The sequence below is a fragment of the Micrasema longulum genome, unplaced genomic scaffold, assembly GCF_059751315.1.
Source record: "Micrasema longulum isolate JH-2025_06_02 unplaced genomic scaffold, ASM5975131v1 h1tg000027l, whole genome shotgun sequence".
Lineage (NCBI taxonomy): Eukaryota > Metazoa > Arthropoda > Insecta > Trichoptera > Brachycentridae > Micrasema > Micrasema longulum.
In genome coordinates, this window is record NW_028277234.1 from 54,608 (window position 1) to 69,608 (window position 15,001).

The 15,001-nt window shown below is 30.5% G+C and overlaps 1 long non-coding RNA gene across 2 annotated transcripts in view; it reads left to right on the forward strand.

The window, feature by feature from the left end:
- The window catches only part of LOC148285520 (uncharacterized), a 367,314-nt gene that overhangs the window by 42,958 nt on the left and 309,355 nt on the right, over positions 1 to 15,001 (forward strand). For both annotated transcript variants that reach the window (XR_015821924.1, XR_015821922.1), the window contains exon 2: positions 10,398 to 10,485. This is a non-coding gene — a long non-coding RNA (uncharacterized LOC148285520). The remainder of the gene's footprint in view (positions 1 to 10,397; positions 10,486 to 15,001) is intronic.

Below are 15,001 nucleotides of genomic sequence, written 5' to 3' on the forward strand. Positions count from 1 at the left end.
TAGTAACGGTATTGAATTTCATTTGGTAAGCATAACCATAATTTTATTCACGATGTAATTCTTAATAAGAAGCTTCAACCCTACGGAAAATTTGATACAGTAAATGTTTTCTTACGCGCGGTAAAAATTAGAGCATTTAATTGTATTGCAAAGTTTCTTAAAAATGTACGAAAAAAATGAAAAATATTTTAACAAAAACGCATAACTTTACTGGTTCATATGAACCAACAAATGATATGAGAGCTGTAAAGGATGTCCGGTTTGCTAACTGTAAACGAACCAATCGTAAGAACTGACAGAGAAAAACCTCTGACATCACACGCGGAGTAATTTCAAAAATACAAAACTTAAATAAAAATAAATAGCTAAATTTAATAGTCTATTAACCAATATAAAAAATCCACCTTCTTTATTGCACACAAACACTTCTTAATGATTGTTTATTCGCTGTTTTAAGGTTGTTAAATTCCTAGTAGAAAAATCGAGACAACGCTCTTAGATTGAAATGGAATGCGTATTACTGGATTCTCCGTATAGTCGTTAGTTAGTTCGTAATCGTACGAAGGGAGTGTTGGATAGTCGTCCGATAGTTCGCACGCAATCCGCAATAGTCCATATTACTTTCTCGCGTGTGTGATCACCTTTATTACCTTACTCTGCCGAGCTGTTCACTTGTCCGAGTGGTCACTTTGTTTTAATTCAGGGAATAGTCCACGATCTACCAGAAACCAATCAACCGCGTAATAAAACATTGAAAATCATAAAATTTAATACATAAATCTGGTTCGAACTACATAGCGTGGAATGATGTTGTACTGTTTTCTGCTTACTTAATCTTTTCCAGTGAAGCTGTCTATCTACTCCAGTATAAATATATTGGTTAAGGTAACCGTAATAAAATAATATACTATTAACTTTTAAAATAACCGACGAAGTGTTAACATACGTTAATGTTTATCATCAAATTTTCATCTAAATTTTTATCTAATCTTTTTACATAAAATACTTTCGTTAAATAGTATTAAAAGATCTTATTAAATGCTCAATTTTATTGTTACTCTAAAATCTTAAAGGTATGATCGAATTTATCTTTTTTCTTCTAAAAGAAATCCTTAAAAAAATATTGCAAAAAAGTTCTCAGATTTAGAAAAAAAAAATTTAAATAGCCATACTTCATTAATATTTTATTCAAATAAATAAAAACCACATTACAGTTGAATTCAGAGCGTTAATAATCCGAATGATTCAATTTAATAGTTAAAAGATAGCCGTATTAATTTATTATGTTGGTATAACCTAAATTTAAAAATTGATTATTTTTACTTTCTCTCGTTTGTACTCGTATAACTTAAGAAAAATATTTAACATATTATTTATTTTTTTTATTCTCTTATTTTAGTTGCAGTTTGAGGTAGAAATTTTATTTTCAAAACACTAAAACTATTATTTATATTTTAATTTAACAAACTAGAAAAGAGATGGAGAACATTTTAAAGACGGGATTATAAAAGTCTAGACATTTACAGTGCTTATGACCTGTCATTAGCTAGTTTAAGTGCACATTTTACACACTGTGTAATATTTACTATTTTTCTAATGTTAAAATATCCATATTTCTCCAATTCTAACATCTGTTAATTAAAGTGAAATTAAAGAGCGTAAACCTTTATCGTTGTGAAAATATTTTCATTTGTACAACTTTTTCTACATAATTTTAATTCTATATATGTATTTTTTTAATTTTTTTTTTTTAGTAAACAGATTATTATAATATTAATACATTATAAAAAGAAAACAGAGTATTAAGACATGTTTTGTCCCGATAAACTATTAAATTATAATTTATCATCGGGTGCTTAGACATTAGTTTTAATTAAGAATCAAACCATTCAATTGGCGAGCTTATTGCCAACTGGCCACCAACCCAATTCATCTGTTTGTATTATTTCACATATTAAGGAATCCCTGAAAATATTTTTCTTATTTTTATACTTTTTCTTATACCAGTTCGTTTAATTACAAAATTTTGAGTGTGCCCAAATGTTTGCAGATAAAAAAGTGCATTTGACCCCCATATGTTTACAGTATTATGTCTAAAAATGTCATACAAAATTGTATTTGGTCTCCCAAATACCAAGAGACAGAAAGTATATATAAATTAAATATTGCACAATGAAATATGTAATAGTTCAATTCCAGGCTTTTTTTCATAACCGCATTTAAAAATGATGAGTATCATAAGATAATTATTGGTGTGTCGTAGGTACATACAAATAATCAGGTAATTTTAAAAATAAAACAGGAATATACGAACGCGGTAAGGATATGAATTTAAAGCCATAATAAATCGTAAACTTCATTAATTTGCTTAAAATGGTAAAAATGGGAAATGGGAACCACTGATCTACACCTGCGTGAAAGATCGTTTTGTTGATACAAGCATAGACGTATAGAGCCTTCACTTTGTCCTTTTAATGAAGATACAAATAGCACGGCACATAAGGAACAAAGGCATTATTGGATAGTGAATTTAACACGCAGTGTTAGACAATTAAAAAAGGCTTGTACATAAAACAAAAAAGGTAAAACCGTAACCATTACTCTTTAGCTCTTTTACTTCACAAAAGTCAACAGATGGAAGAGTTGAGGATATGTGGATGTTCAAACATGGGCAGAATGGTGAATGTTACACAGTGTGTAAAGTGGCCACTTAAACCAGCCGATGACAGGTCATAAGCCCTGTAAATACCTAGACTTCCATATTCCCTTCTCAAAAACTTTTTCGTTCTCTGTTGAAATAAATTTAAATACGAACAACTCCCTAGGGAGGAAATCCAGCCAGTCTGCAAGCATTTGGACAAAATCAAACATTGTTGAATAAAATTATAGTTTAATTTTTATAATTCAAGTAACATAACGTATTCAATAAAAAATAAAGATTAAAAAGCTAAAGATATATGAAAATAGAAATAAACGTATTTGTTTATAAATTACATTAAATCAAAACTATTACTCAATGGGGAAAAAGAAAAAAGAGGAAAAAGGAAAGGAGGAGAGGTTAAGGAAGAGAAAGGAGATGTTTCTTCAGACGTGATTTAAACAGAGATAATGTAGTAACATCTTTGATGGTGGATGGGAGATGATTCCACAGTCGAGCCGCATGGACACTATATGAGTTAGAGAAGAAAGAGGAATTGTGGATAGGTATTAAGAGAGTGCCTTGAGAATTAGAACAAAGAAGTAAACCATGAACTGATAAGCGTTGAAATTTTTCACGCAGGTATATAGGAGCGTTAGGACTATGGAAGTACATTATACACACCTGAACACTTACTCCCACAAACACACCTATACAACCATATACATAATTTCTCATACAAATACGAATAAACACACCCTTTTGTTGTACCACAATTCAATATGTATGATTTTAATTTAGAAACTTTGATGGTCTGTCCTTAAACGTTTTAAATTTTATTAAATCATTGTCGACTGTTTGTTTCTGTAAAATAAATAAATAATAAATTAGAAAAAATTAACAAAACCAAAATTAGTTTTTTCTTGAAACACAATATTTTAAACAATTACAAAAGATAAAACTTTTGTATCTAAATGAGAATGCGTATTAAATAATTTTGTAAATATAAAGTTAAAGCAAAGGCTTGGTGTTAGATTAAAGATTACATTACACTTTTATTGTAAAATATGTATATATATCTCTCAATTTTTTTTTTGTTTTGTTATGTGACGATATTTATGTTTTTTAAGTTACATTGTTTATGTATAGAGCAAATAGAAACTCAAACGAACCAGGTTACAAATCAAGAGCATTCATATTCAAGTAATCTTAGATAAAATGCACTGTGGTGCAGTTGAGTTACCAGATTCGATACGACACTTCTGGCGGAGAAAGCGAGTATTATCCGAGGCGATCAACTCCTATCATTGTTTGCGTTTTCTATTATTCTGCATGTTACCAATTAGTGGCATTCTGCGGTCATATGCATGCACATTGGAAGGAGTAATTCCTCGCTGTACCAGATATATAGTTACCAGACTCGCAATGGGATGTAAATAGTTCTTCTGTAACTTACGGTGCTATGGTGAAGCTAAGTGAAGCGCTTTGGGCGGCACATAAAACGACGTTCTGCGTGAGTGATATTAGAGCAGAGCGGTGCAGAGACGGATTCAAGAAACCCACTGCTTTTAATTATGAATTCCTCAAAAGTTTTACTTGAAATTATTATTTTATAAAAATACATGTTTATTTTTAAAATACAGCTGTTTGTTAGAACTTGCACATATAATGACGTAAACAGACTACAAAGACAGCAAAATAAAATATTAAAGTTAGTATATGACCTCTCCTATCTAACAGCAACTAAAAAACTCTTTAAACAAACCAAGCAGTTAAATATAACTCAACTTTTGAAACAAGAATCCTTAAATTTTTTTCATAAATTAGCCACTGATGTAATTGCAGACGAATAACTAAAACTTGAACAAAATTGTAGTAAACATGGACACAATACGAGAATATCAGAAAAACATAATATAAAACCTTCTAAACCGAGACTTATAAACCAGGGACTGAAATTTTACAAAAAACTACCAGACAAAACTAAACAAAAGACTCAGACAAACTTTTCAAAAGATGTAAAAAATATTATCATCAGCAACAAAGTACGAGTAAAAAAATGTATATTATTATCGTAAAATGAACGTTATAATCCGTAAGGGTAAATGAAAACATTTTCAAATTGAAAAAAATTTAAGACTATTTTTATAAAAAAAATATGTTATTGATAAGGAATGTGGGATCCGATAATGATATTAGGAGGTGAAAAAGAGATGTCTAGGAAAGAAAAAAAGTAAACGTTTAATAAAGGAGGTTATATTTCTAATGTGTATATATGTATATATATATATGACAAACGACTAAAATACCCGTAAAGTATTTATAACTGTAGGAATAATGCAGCGTATATGCACTTACATAATTAATAATGTTTTAACCAAAAAATATTACAAGAGTCATGCCGGTCTGGTTCCGGTTGCAATCTTCGGTAAGATTAAAAATTATCAAAAGCAATTTCACCGTTTTTTGCATTTCACATTCAATGCTTGATAATGTTAGTCAGCCTTAAATTCAATATTCTTAAACGGATGTTTTTTCCAGAGAGATTTATTGACCTCTAAACAGACACTTTACTCTAGCTAACGGAAATGGGATTTTCAATTATTTTCTGCAGTTTATTGTATAACGCGAATTTAAGTCGACGTTTACTGCGAATTTCAAGTATTATTCCTGGAATCAACTGCCTCGGGTGATCGAACGTATAATAACAGTTGTAAAATTACTTCAACGGGGTAGTAAAAATATCGCAAGCCGTCACTGTAGCACTGTTGGCCAGTCTGCAGTACTTGAAATAAAATATCTCGGAGGTGTTCACCACTTTGTCAGCTATGGTCGCCTATTGCTTGTAATAACACACCCACAACCCAACGCAGAAACGTAAACGGCCAAATACTTGTATTTTACTCAAACTTATGTAATTTTCACTCAAAAATATTAACAGCAAAGAGAAAAGGTTGGAAACATAACAACCTATCGTTGGCGTTGTTTATGCTTATTTTGTTTCCATATTACCGGAATTGGCAGGTGGTCATAGTTCAATAGGTTTCCACTTTACCACTTTGTAAAATTTATATAAATCTTACAGAAACTATTTTCATAAATCATTCCGTATTTAACCCCTGTGAAGCAGTATTTCCCGATTGCAAATAAACCAACAATTAAATTAATAAATTCCAACCCGGTCAAATAATTTAATTTACCTTTTTATTTATACGCCATATGGGCTTTTACATTTATTAGCAATACATTTAAGTGCAGCAGTATAACATAAGTATATACATTAAGTTAAAAGTAAAAATAACATAAGAATGACTAAAAGAAAACATACCTATTTATAATAAGGAAATGTACCCACATAGGTTTATGGGTATACAGTAAGGTAATTTATTTACACATATACATATTCACACATGCACATGCATACATACCCTTATGCATACATACACACATATAAACAATAATTATATTATACAAGAGTGAGATCTCATGCACTGCTTTACATACCCAGAAGCCGTACAAATGAAATTCAGAATTCACCCATTGATAGATTCGCTTGCTGAATACGGCACGGTATCTGCGGATGATACGAATCTATTTTTTCGTAACGAAACGACAGTTTAGCAGCTATCTGCTTTCTGTTAATAACTTCTAACTTATATTTACAGTCTGCATTACTTAATGGGCTAAACAATCCGGAAAGTAATGCAGACTACAATTTGTCAAATAAATAAATGAAATAAATAAGTATATACATTATTAAGTTGAAATAAATAATGAAATAAAATAATAATATACATTACAAGTATTTACAAAATAAATACGACCTTATAGTCCTATTTAAAATTTTCAACTCACTCTTTGATGCGCTTGAACTACTGAGCTAAATAAAATGAAATATCCCAACTAAAAACCTCAGATAAAACTTACTCTTTCATACCGATATCCATAGAACTAACTATGGTTTTCATTTTCCTATGCCCAGAATTCTTAGGTCTGCCAACAAACATACCAGTCTTGATTTCTTTGATAACAAGTTGTCTTCTTTCAAACGATCACTGAATCAAATTAAATTAAAAACACCTCTCTCCCGCTTCCACTCCCACATAGTCTACTATAAACCATTGAGTCTTTCTAATTTTTTAATAATAATTTTCTATGTATAAATGTGTCCATAAAAATACCCATTGGGCGCATTTACAAGTAAATAAATAAAAATAAAAATTATTATCTAGTAACAAAGAAAATATCAGCTTGAGAAGTCTGTAAAAGTCTTCACTTCTTTTTCCTTGCGTAATGGTGTACGACACAAAAATTAATTGCCCTTAACTATTTGTTATGTAATTATTTATGTTTTTAGTATCCTTTGATAACACATATGCTTCCACTTTTTATTGTGTTGTATCTCAACTCAACACAGGGTTTTTGGCATCATAGAGTTAGGGATACGTTTGTAATGTGTATCTTTGTACTAATAAATAAATATGAAAAAAACGTTGCAAGCGCCAGTACCAAAACTAGGAAACACTGCCGTGAAAAATACATTTTAAAATTATAAATTTATGTGAACTTTGCTAGGTGTTCAAAGACCAGAGACCTCATTTATAAAAGAAAAACGTACTCATGAATAAACCATGAGGAGGATTCTTGTTTCTTGAGAGCCTTTGATTGTAAAGTTCTGGTGTTTAAAATAAGGAGAAAAGTAGAAATCAAAACTGAACTATTTTTAATGCCTTTTTTTAATGAAATAATTATATTATATTATATTATCATTATTTTAGACTTTACACGTATCGTTGTATTTCCGGACTTATTTAAACGAAGGGAAATTATGGTTGGCCTTTAAAGGGTTGACAGATAAAATGATTTATATGTAAGTGCGGCTTAACTTTAAACGGGAAACATTGAAAATGCATTGTAGATAAGAATCTCTGTTAGAAAATATAGATTTAAGATAAAATTACCGTCGCCGCGCGTCTAATCGTGTTGAATTGTAGTTTAAACGAAAGGTGTTATTTTGCAAATTGATTTAAGCGCAACATTTATTCTGAACACCGTTTGTGCATTTTACAGGTTGAAAAACGTATTTGTTGGTTAATGTTTTTTTACATCATATTCCTATATAGTCCCAGGCACCGGTGGTGAAAGGTGACTTTTTTTATTGGTAAGCTTTAATTTGTTTCATAATTTGTACCTGCATGTACATATTTACATATAAATAATAAAGTATATTCAGGTACACGGCTTTTTTTCCTATGGTTTTGTGTGAAAACGACTTCATCTCTCCAGATCCAGCTTCACCTGCTGATGACAGAAGACGGAATAAATACTTATTTTCAATTAAAATGATTATTACCAATAATCCAACAATTTTACTTAAACAACAATGAATTACTTCGCAAAATATGTAGGTATATTCTCCATTATTTTAATACGGTACACGTGTGCAAAAAATAAAAATAAAATGTTACAAAAAATAAGAATAATAAAAAAGTAATATTCATAATTTCTTTTTGTGTAGCACTGGTTGGAAACACCGTATACTTTTTTGTTATTTACATTTTATACTGAAAATATTTATTTGATTTTTATTTTCTTTGATTTGTCTAATTTATTTTTGCACCCCAATAGGCCAGGATGCCCAATTACAGTAGTGAGTTACATCACAAAACACCAAGGCTTCAAAAAAATCACATTTTAACTTTAGTGTTCTCACCGGGAATCGAACCCGGAACCTTCCGTGCGTGAGTCAAGCGTCTTGACCACTACACCACGGAGGCAAATAATATGTTAACTAAAAATAAAATAAACACGTTATTGTAAAACGTCACTCCCCATTATGTATCTATACGAAATAGTTTTTTCTTTTACGTATTGGGAAACAATTAATTAATATTTTTTCTAGATAAACTTTTGAAAAAACAATTTCATTCATTATAAATTAAATTCAATGTATGAGTGTTCCCAACTATTAGAACTAATTAACTTGCGAGTTCCGGGCCGGGTTACCCGATTTAATAAACTATTCCATGTAAATGTATCTACGACAAATTACAGTGCACACTCGCCAATAAGGAGAATTCATGCGATTGCAAATGAATACACAAATGATATAGATGTATTAAATGTAAAACTTGTGAATTTTAAAATGCAGTGAATAAATTTACTATCTTCAAATTGAAATACCTAAATAATACTCCGTTGATTTCTATTGTGTACCGTTTAGTACACGCCCCTAACACGTCACGATAAGCGTACAATTTTTTTTACGAAATGAACACAAATCTTGACGTCACCATTGTCTATGCCTAACATATCGCGTTTTTCTAGTGACATGTTTTTTTATATTTAAAAAAAAGTTATACATGAAAACATTTCTCCACAAAACCCATATGGATATTGAAAATATAATTAATTATTCTAAATCCACTTCATATACTTTAATCGGTAGTCGTAGTTTGTGATATTTCTATATTATTCCTTAATTTTAATTAAATGAAAACTAAACAGTATTTGAAAGTAATCTAGATTATTATTCCTAAAATGAATCATTCTCGTAGAAATCTAAAGCCCAGCAAATTATGATAAATATATCTGATACTCGAAAAGATTAGCCTGATTTATTGCGACAACAGATGAATTGTAACGACAAGTTACTCCAACTAAATCTCAGAAATGGCTGGTTCTCCTAACGTGACTCAGCAACAATGGGAGCTTTTACTGAAATGTTATTATAATTCGCAGATAATAGGGTCATATTGCTCTACCGGTGTTCGGTGCTCATAAAGCCCACACGCACTCCATCAATACCACTATTTCTGTGTAGTATTGCATTTTATACAAAATTTATTACTCTGCTACCTAAAAAATGAAAAAACGGCCATAAATACGAAAGTTAACGGTTATATTTATTTATGTTTTATGGGCGTTTTAGTATTTATAGCCATTAAAAGGATGAATTTTTTTTTCTGTTTTCCTTGAATATTAATTTAATTGTGAAGAGACGTTAAAACTGTTAAAAAAGATCTCGTGATGTACGGTATATAAGAAGGTTATCTGGATGGTACCTTTCCGTCTTCTGAATTCTATTTTTAAAATTATAATATAAGAAATCAAACACTGATTTGAGTCTTCTGAACGCATTATTTTATTTTTACAAATATAAAAACAAAAATTTCGTGACAATTGTTTCGCCTTGTTAAGGCATTTTCAAACGAATGTGAAGATTAGATGGATTAAATGTCCTAATACAGTTATAAAATTCAAGGTACTGAAGAAAAATTAAAAATCTGATGCACTACATTATAAGTTTAAATACGGAGTTCTATAAAATAAACACCAAATCAATCAATAATTCTATTTTTGCTGCATCTGAAAAACATTTTAATTGATTCAAAAAAATATAATTTGATCTTATTATTATTATTTGTCTTTTGTGCCTTTTCTATCTTTCAATAGAAAGATACTTATTTTAATAACATTTGGTTTGATGTTATCATATTTAATGCAACTTAAATATCATCGAAAGAAGAGTAAATGCCATTTATCATTTTCCGAAGTAAAATGTTGAGTAATTGTTCGGACCAACGCTCAACCTAATCTATACCTACCTACCTACCAGTTCTTCTTATTTCTTAGCGCACTTCATGTAACAATAATTCTACGTGTGAGTGCCGGAAAAAAACATTATATTATCAGTACACAATCTAACATCAACCGAGTGAAGTGCTTAACTAATCTTTCTGTGCCTGCGTCCTTTCAGACCGCCAGCTCCATAAAAGCTGTGCCAGCATCTCACGTCCGCCAGCTTCACCAGGGTTCCTGCTCACGTCACGCCTCACCATCAGCAGGTTAGTGGAGTTGCGCTACATTCCTTCTATATCAATACAGTCCACTTTAAATTGTTCTTCTCTTAGAACAAGGTATTCTTAACACCTCGTCCACTCTTCAGCAGTAATTATGTATGCACTTGCTGGATAATTAAGATTAATGGTTTCAGTTCTTTGACTTCACATATGATTTTAAGTCAACCGATTGAAGAATTGAAGCCATCATGATTTTAAAATAAATGCAGAATGGCGAATGTTTCACAGTGTGGAAATTGGCCATTCAAACCAGCCAATGGCAGATCATAAGCCCTGTACATGCCTTGATTTTCAAATGCTTATCTTAATAACTCTTAAAGGGGTTGGTTCCAGTAATTGCCTACAAAATGTTTAACAAAATCTAACTGTTGTTGATTAATGAATACGTTGACTTGAATCAGTATTTGAAGTAATATTAAGTTTCTAATGATAACTCTTGTCGGGTGTGTACTAAGTTTTCAGTGTACGTTTATGATTTGTGTTATAATTGTCATGATTTCGATGACGTGTTTGTTATCACCGGTCAATATACACAATACGAGTACACAATGTTGCGTGCCTTGGGTAACATGACAAGACGAAGCGACCATCGACTCGTAAATAATGCTTTTGGCGCCAACGTGAATGTTTCCCTTCCTGTAATAACGATAACTGTAGGTGTATTTACGGATAATTCGACTCGAAGATTGACAAACTAACATAGAAATTATTGTAAATTGAAACCAAAACAGCCAATGTTCGAGACTGAGTGGTTCTGATCGTAACTTGTTAAAGCACCAAGAAGTCAAACTTCCTAACAATGATTTTCCTTTTGGTTACTTGGGCTTTTGCTTAATACGCTCAACTTGTCTAATACTTTGTGATATATGAAAGGAGAACGATTTATTTTTAAGGTAGGGGTACATAATTTAAATTTTAAACCGATTAAGTAATGAATTATTTGGGAAGGTACTAATATAGTGGAAAGATTAAAATTCATTGCAACAGAGAGAGAAAACACTCTTGAGAAAGGATTATGGAAGTCTAGTGCAGAGGATATTAAACGGGGAGTAAAGTTTTGTTCGGTTCATCATCACTACAATTCCTCTTTTTGCACCTAATGGTGCACAGGGCACTGCATTGGTACACTAACCGCAGCTTATTTTGATCATTTTTGTAACATGAAAATAAGATGCTCAGTCTTACGTTTTAAGTGCCAGTCCAGGGACTGTGAAATATTCTATTGTAAAACCACCTTATTCAATTAAATATTATTAAATATATTTTTGTATATTTTTTTTTATTTTAAGTATAAATAAAACATTTAATACATATAATACTCCCAGGAGTTATTAAAAAAAATCATTTGGGACCGTACATATAAAAAAAACATTTTTGTGAAAATACATAATATTAGACATAGTTAATACATCCAAAATAATAAGAAAATATTATATAAGAAACATAAAACACAGTACTTTACATCATGATTATAAATTACATTAATAACTGTCACTATCAAAAATATTTAAATAACATTTTTTGATTGCGACACTTTTGTATTTTCTATTCGACTTTTCGTGTTTTAGCCTCATAGGGTAGTTTTATAAATTTGGAATGGCCAATATTTTCCTGAGACCTTCTGCTGAACTTCGTTGAGTGAAACTTAGACACATGAAGATTCCTTGAGTATGCGTATTTTAAATTTGTGTGAGTAGAAAAGTTTATGATATTGGTAATGTCATGCAGTGGGATCACCTAAAAGAAAGTATTTCTGTCTGTTGGTAGATATCCTGGGAATCCCATTTCAGCCCAAGAATGTTTCTCGGAGCTCTGTTCTGAAGAACTTGTATTTTCGAGATCTGATTTTTGCTAGCTAGGATGTGATATATAGGATAGGTGGGAATGTTTCACAGCCCTCAGAAAATGGCCCTCAAAATGAAATTTTTGGGTAAATATTTCTTAATTCCATAAACAAAAAACTCAGGAAGGTAAAGTTAGTATTTTGCTACTTAAAATAATAAAATTTACAAATATGTGGATAAAGTGATATCGTTTATTGTGTTCCATATATGATTCCATTTTAGCACATGAAGGTATCGTCGGGGTGTACGTTCAAGGCGCACAGAAGGAATGCGGTAGTTTGTTGAGACCCTGCCCGGTTGAGCTTTGATAAAAATAAGATGGTCAATATTCGTATTTACTGGGCTTTTAAATATGTTTTTACCTATGTCTTTTACTATTTTTTCGACTATGTATTTTGTTTAAACTATAAATTTTGTTTTAACTGTATATTTTACTGGGTATTTAAATACGTTTTCAACTACATTTTTCACATTATTTTTTACCATGTTTTTTATACTGGGTATTTTACTATGTGTTTCACTATATTTTCACTATGTCAACTACCTTTGTTTATTTTTTCTATGAAATGATTAATTTTAAAAAAAAAATTTGACCGGCCTAAAACGGGGTAAATACTTGATAGTCAAAGCAATCTTGTATAAATATTTTATTTTATGTATATAATGTGAAAATGAATCAAATAAATAAATAAAAATATTCACTTATATGATAAAATATGTATTTATTTATAAATTCTGGATCGTAAATCTTTTACATATTTTGACTCGTATGAAGAGTCTTCTTCTTTCATAGTTTAATTTCCCTTTCTAAACGTAGAAGCCTTTCTGATCTGTCTTTCCTCTTCAAAATTTTAAACAATTTTATCGATAGTCCATATCTCTTGGAACGTATTTCAATCAACTGTCCGGTAAAGTCAACACGACAAGTTCATTTTTTTAATAATTCATGGCCAAAAAAAAAAAAAATGTTAAAAACTCGTTTATTTATCGTAGCTGCTCCAAATTTAATTAACTTTGTCCCCATTTAGATATTTTTAATACAACATTTTGTGACTTCAAAAAAAAACTTTTTGAAACACTGTAAAATGAAACATTTGTCAGTGTAAGTTAGTGGTGTATGTTCCATTAAATATGTTTATTTTATTATGATATCAAAATTTTGAGTTGGTCAACTTTATTATGAAAATAACTCTCCTCTACTTCTCCACTCTTTTTTTCTTTTTCTTCTCATGTCTTATATAATATTTTATTTTTCTCTTTACTGTGTAACATGTTCTCTCATTATATTTGTGAAAAACTTTAACTGGATGTATGTACTATTTTTTATATTTTGTATTCTTACATAACAACTGTTGTTTTTCCTTAATAAAAAAAAAAACTAATAAAACAAAAATGTGGCAAAATAGTCTTTAACCGTGCCAACTTAATAATTTCCTTATCTTCATCATTCATCCAAAATGTTTTAGATCCTGATTTTCGTTAAAATAAATGTTTATTATTGCTGAGTAAATCAACCCTCGTGTCTGAATGTAGTGAGTGTTACAACATTCTTGAAATCACTTCTGTACTGTCGTAAACATTGTTGTGCTTTACAATGCGAGATAATCAAAAATACAATACGATACGTCTCTAGGAGCGCTGCTGTACACCGTCCAGGGCTGTAGGGAAGGAAAACATTGTTAGGACACAAGTATTTTGTATTAACTACGCCGCATACTTCACTACTTATATGTGTGCTTTATAGTGATGATGGTAATACTCTTAGGGTCTTACTTATAAACCTGGTATAAAGCTACGCCTAGGCATAGTAGAAAAATATGGTTGAGAATATCATCCTTATTATAGTGGTGGAATCAGAATTTAATTCAATTCAATTCTTATCTGACTCAAGAGAAAGACGTCTGCTGAAAATCTGGCTTTTAGAACGTGGTTTTTTAAATTGAACCTTTTTTGGGTTTTTCTTTTTTATTTGGACAATTTTTGATTTTTGATATACATATTTTTCATTTTTTTTCATTATAATAAGAGTTTTATATGTTTATAGAATCTAAGAGATAAGATTATGTTTACATATTAGAACTTAACTATAAGCACCTGCTAACGAACTGCATTTTATGCAGTTCAGTAGGACTTGATCATTTATATGTTAATTTTTGTATGCTTTTGATAAATAAATTAAAAAAAATAAAAAATAATAATTTAAATATAACATATACATAACAAACATATATTCAATACGTACATATTTTAAAAAAGAAAAAATACACGAAAGAGATTAGTCTCTTTCACATATGAGTGTCGAAGTAGTGGGAGAATCCTGCTCCGGAAAACCCCTTCGGATACATGGAAGAGATCAATATCCAGAGCGATGTTGTTCAGCATAGCCGTAGCCCTTCCAACAAGCATAACCATGAGCAGGTTGGTCCTGTATATTGGAATATGAAACAATCTATGCTGATGCTGTCTTAGGTAATTATCAGGAAAATACAAACCAATGCTCGTCATAATCTCAGAATTATCGATCATACCGCGCAACAATCGATAAAAATGTGTGGTCAAATACACATTCCTTCTAGTCTCTAAACTTTTGTAGCCAAGCATACCCTGGAGAAACTCGGTCGGGTCGAGCCAAGGGTAATACCCTTATTAGTATTCTC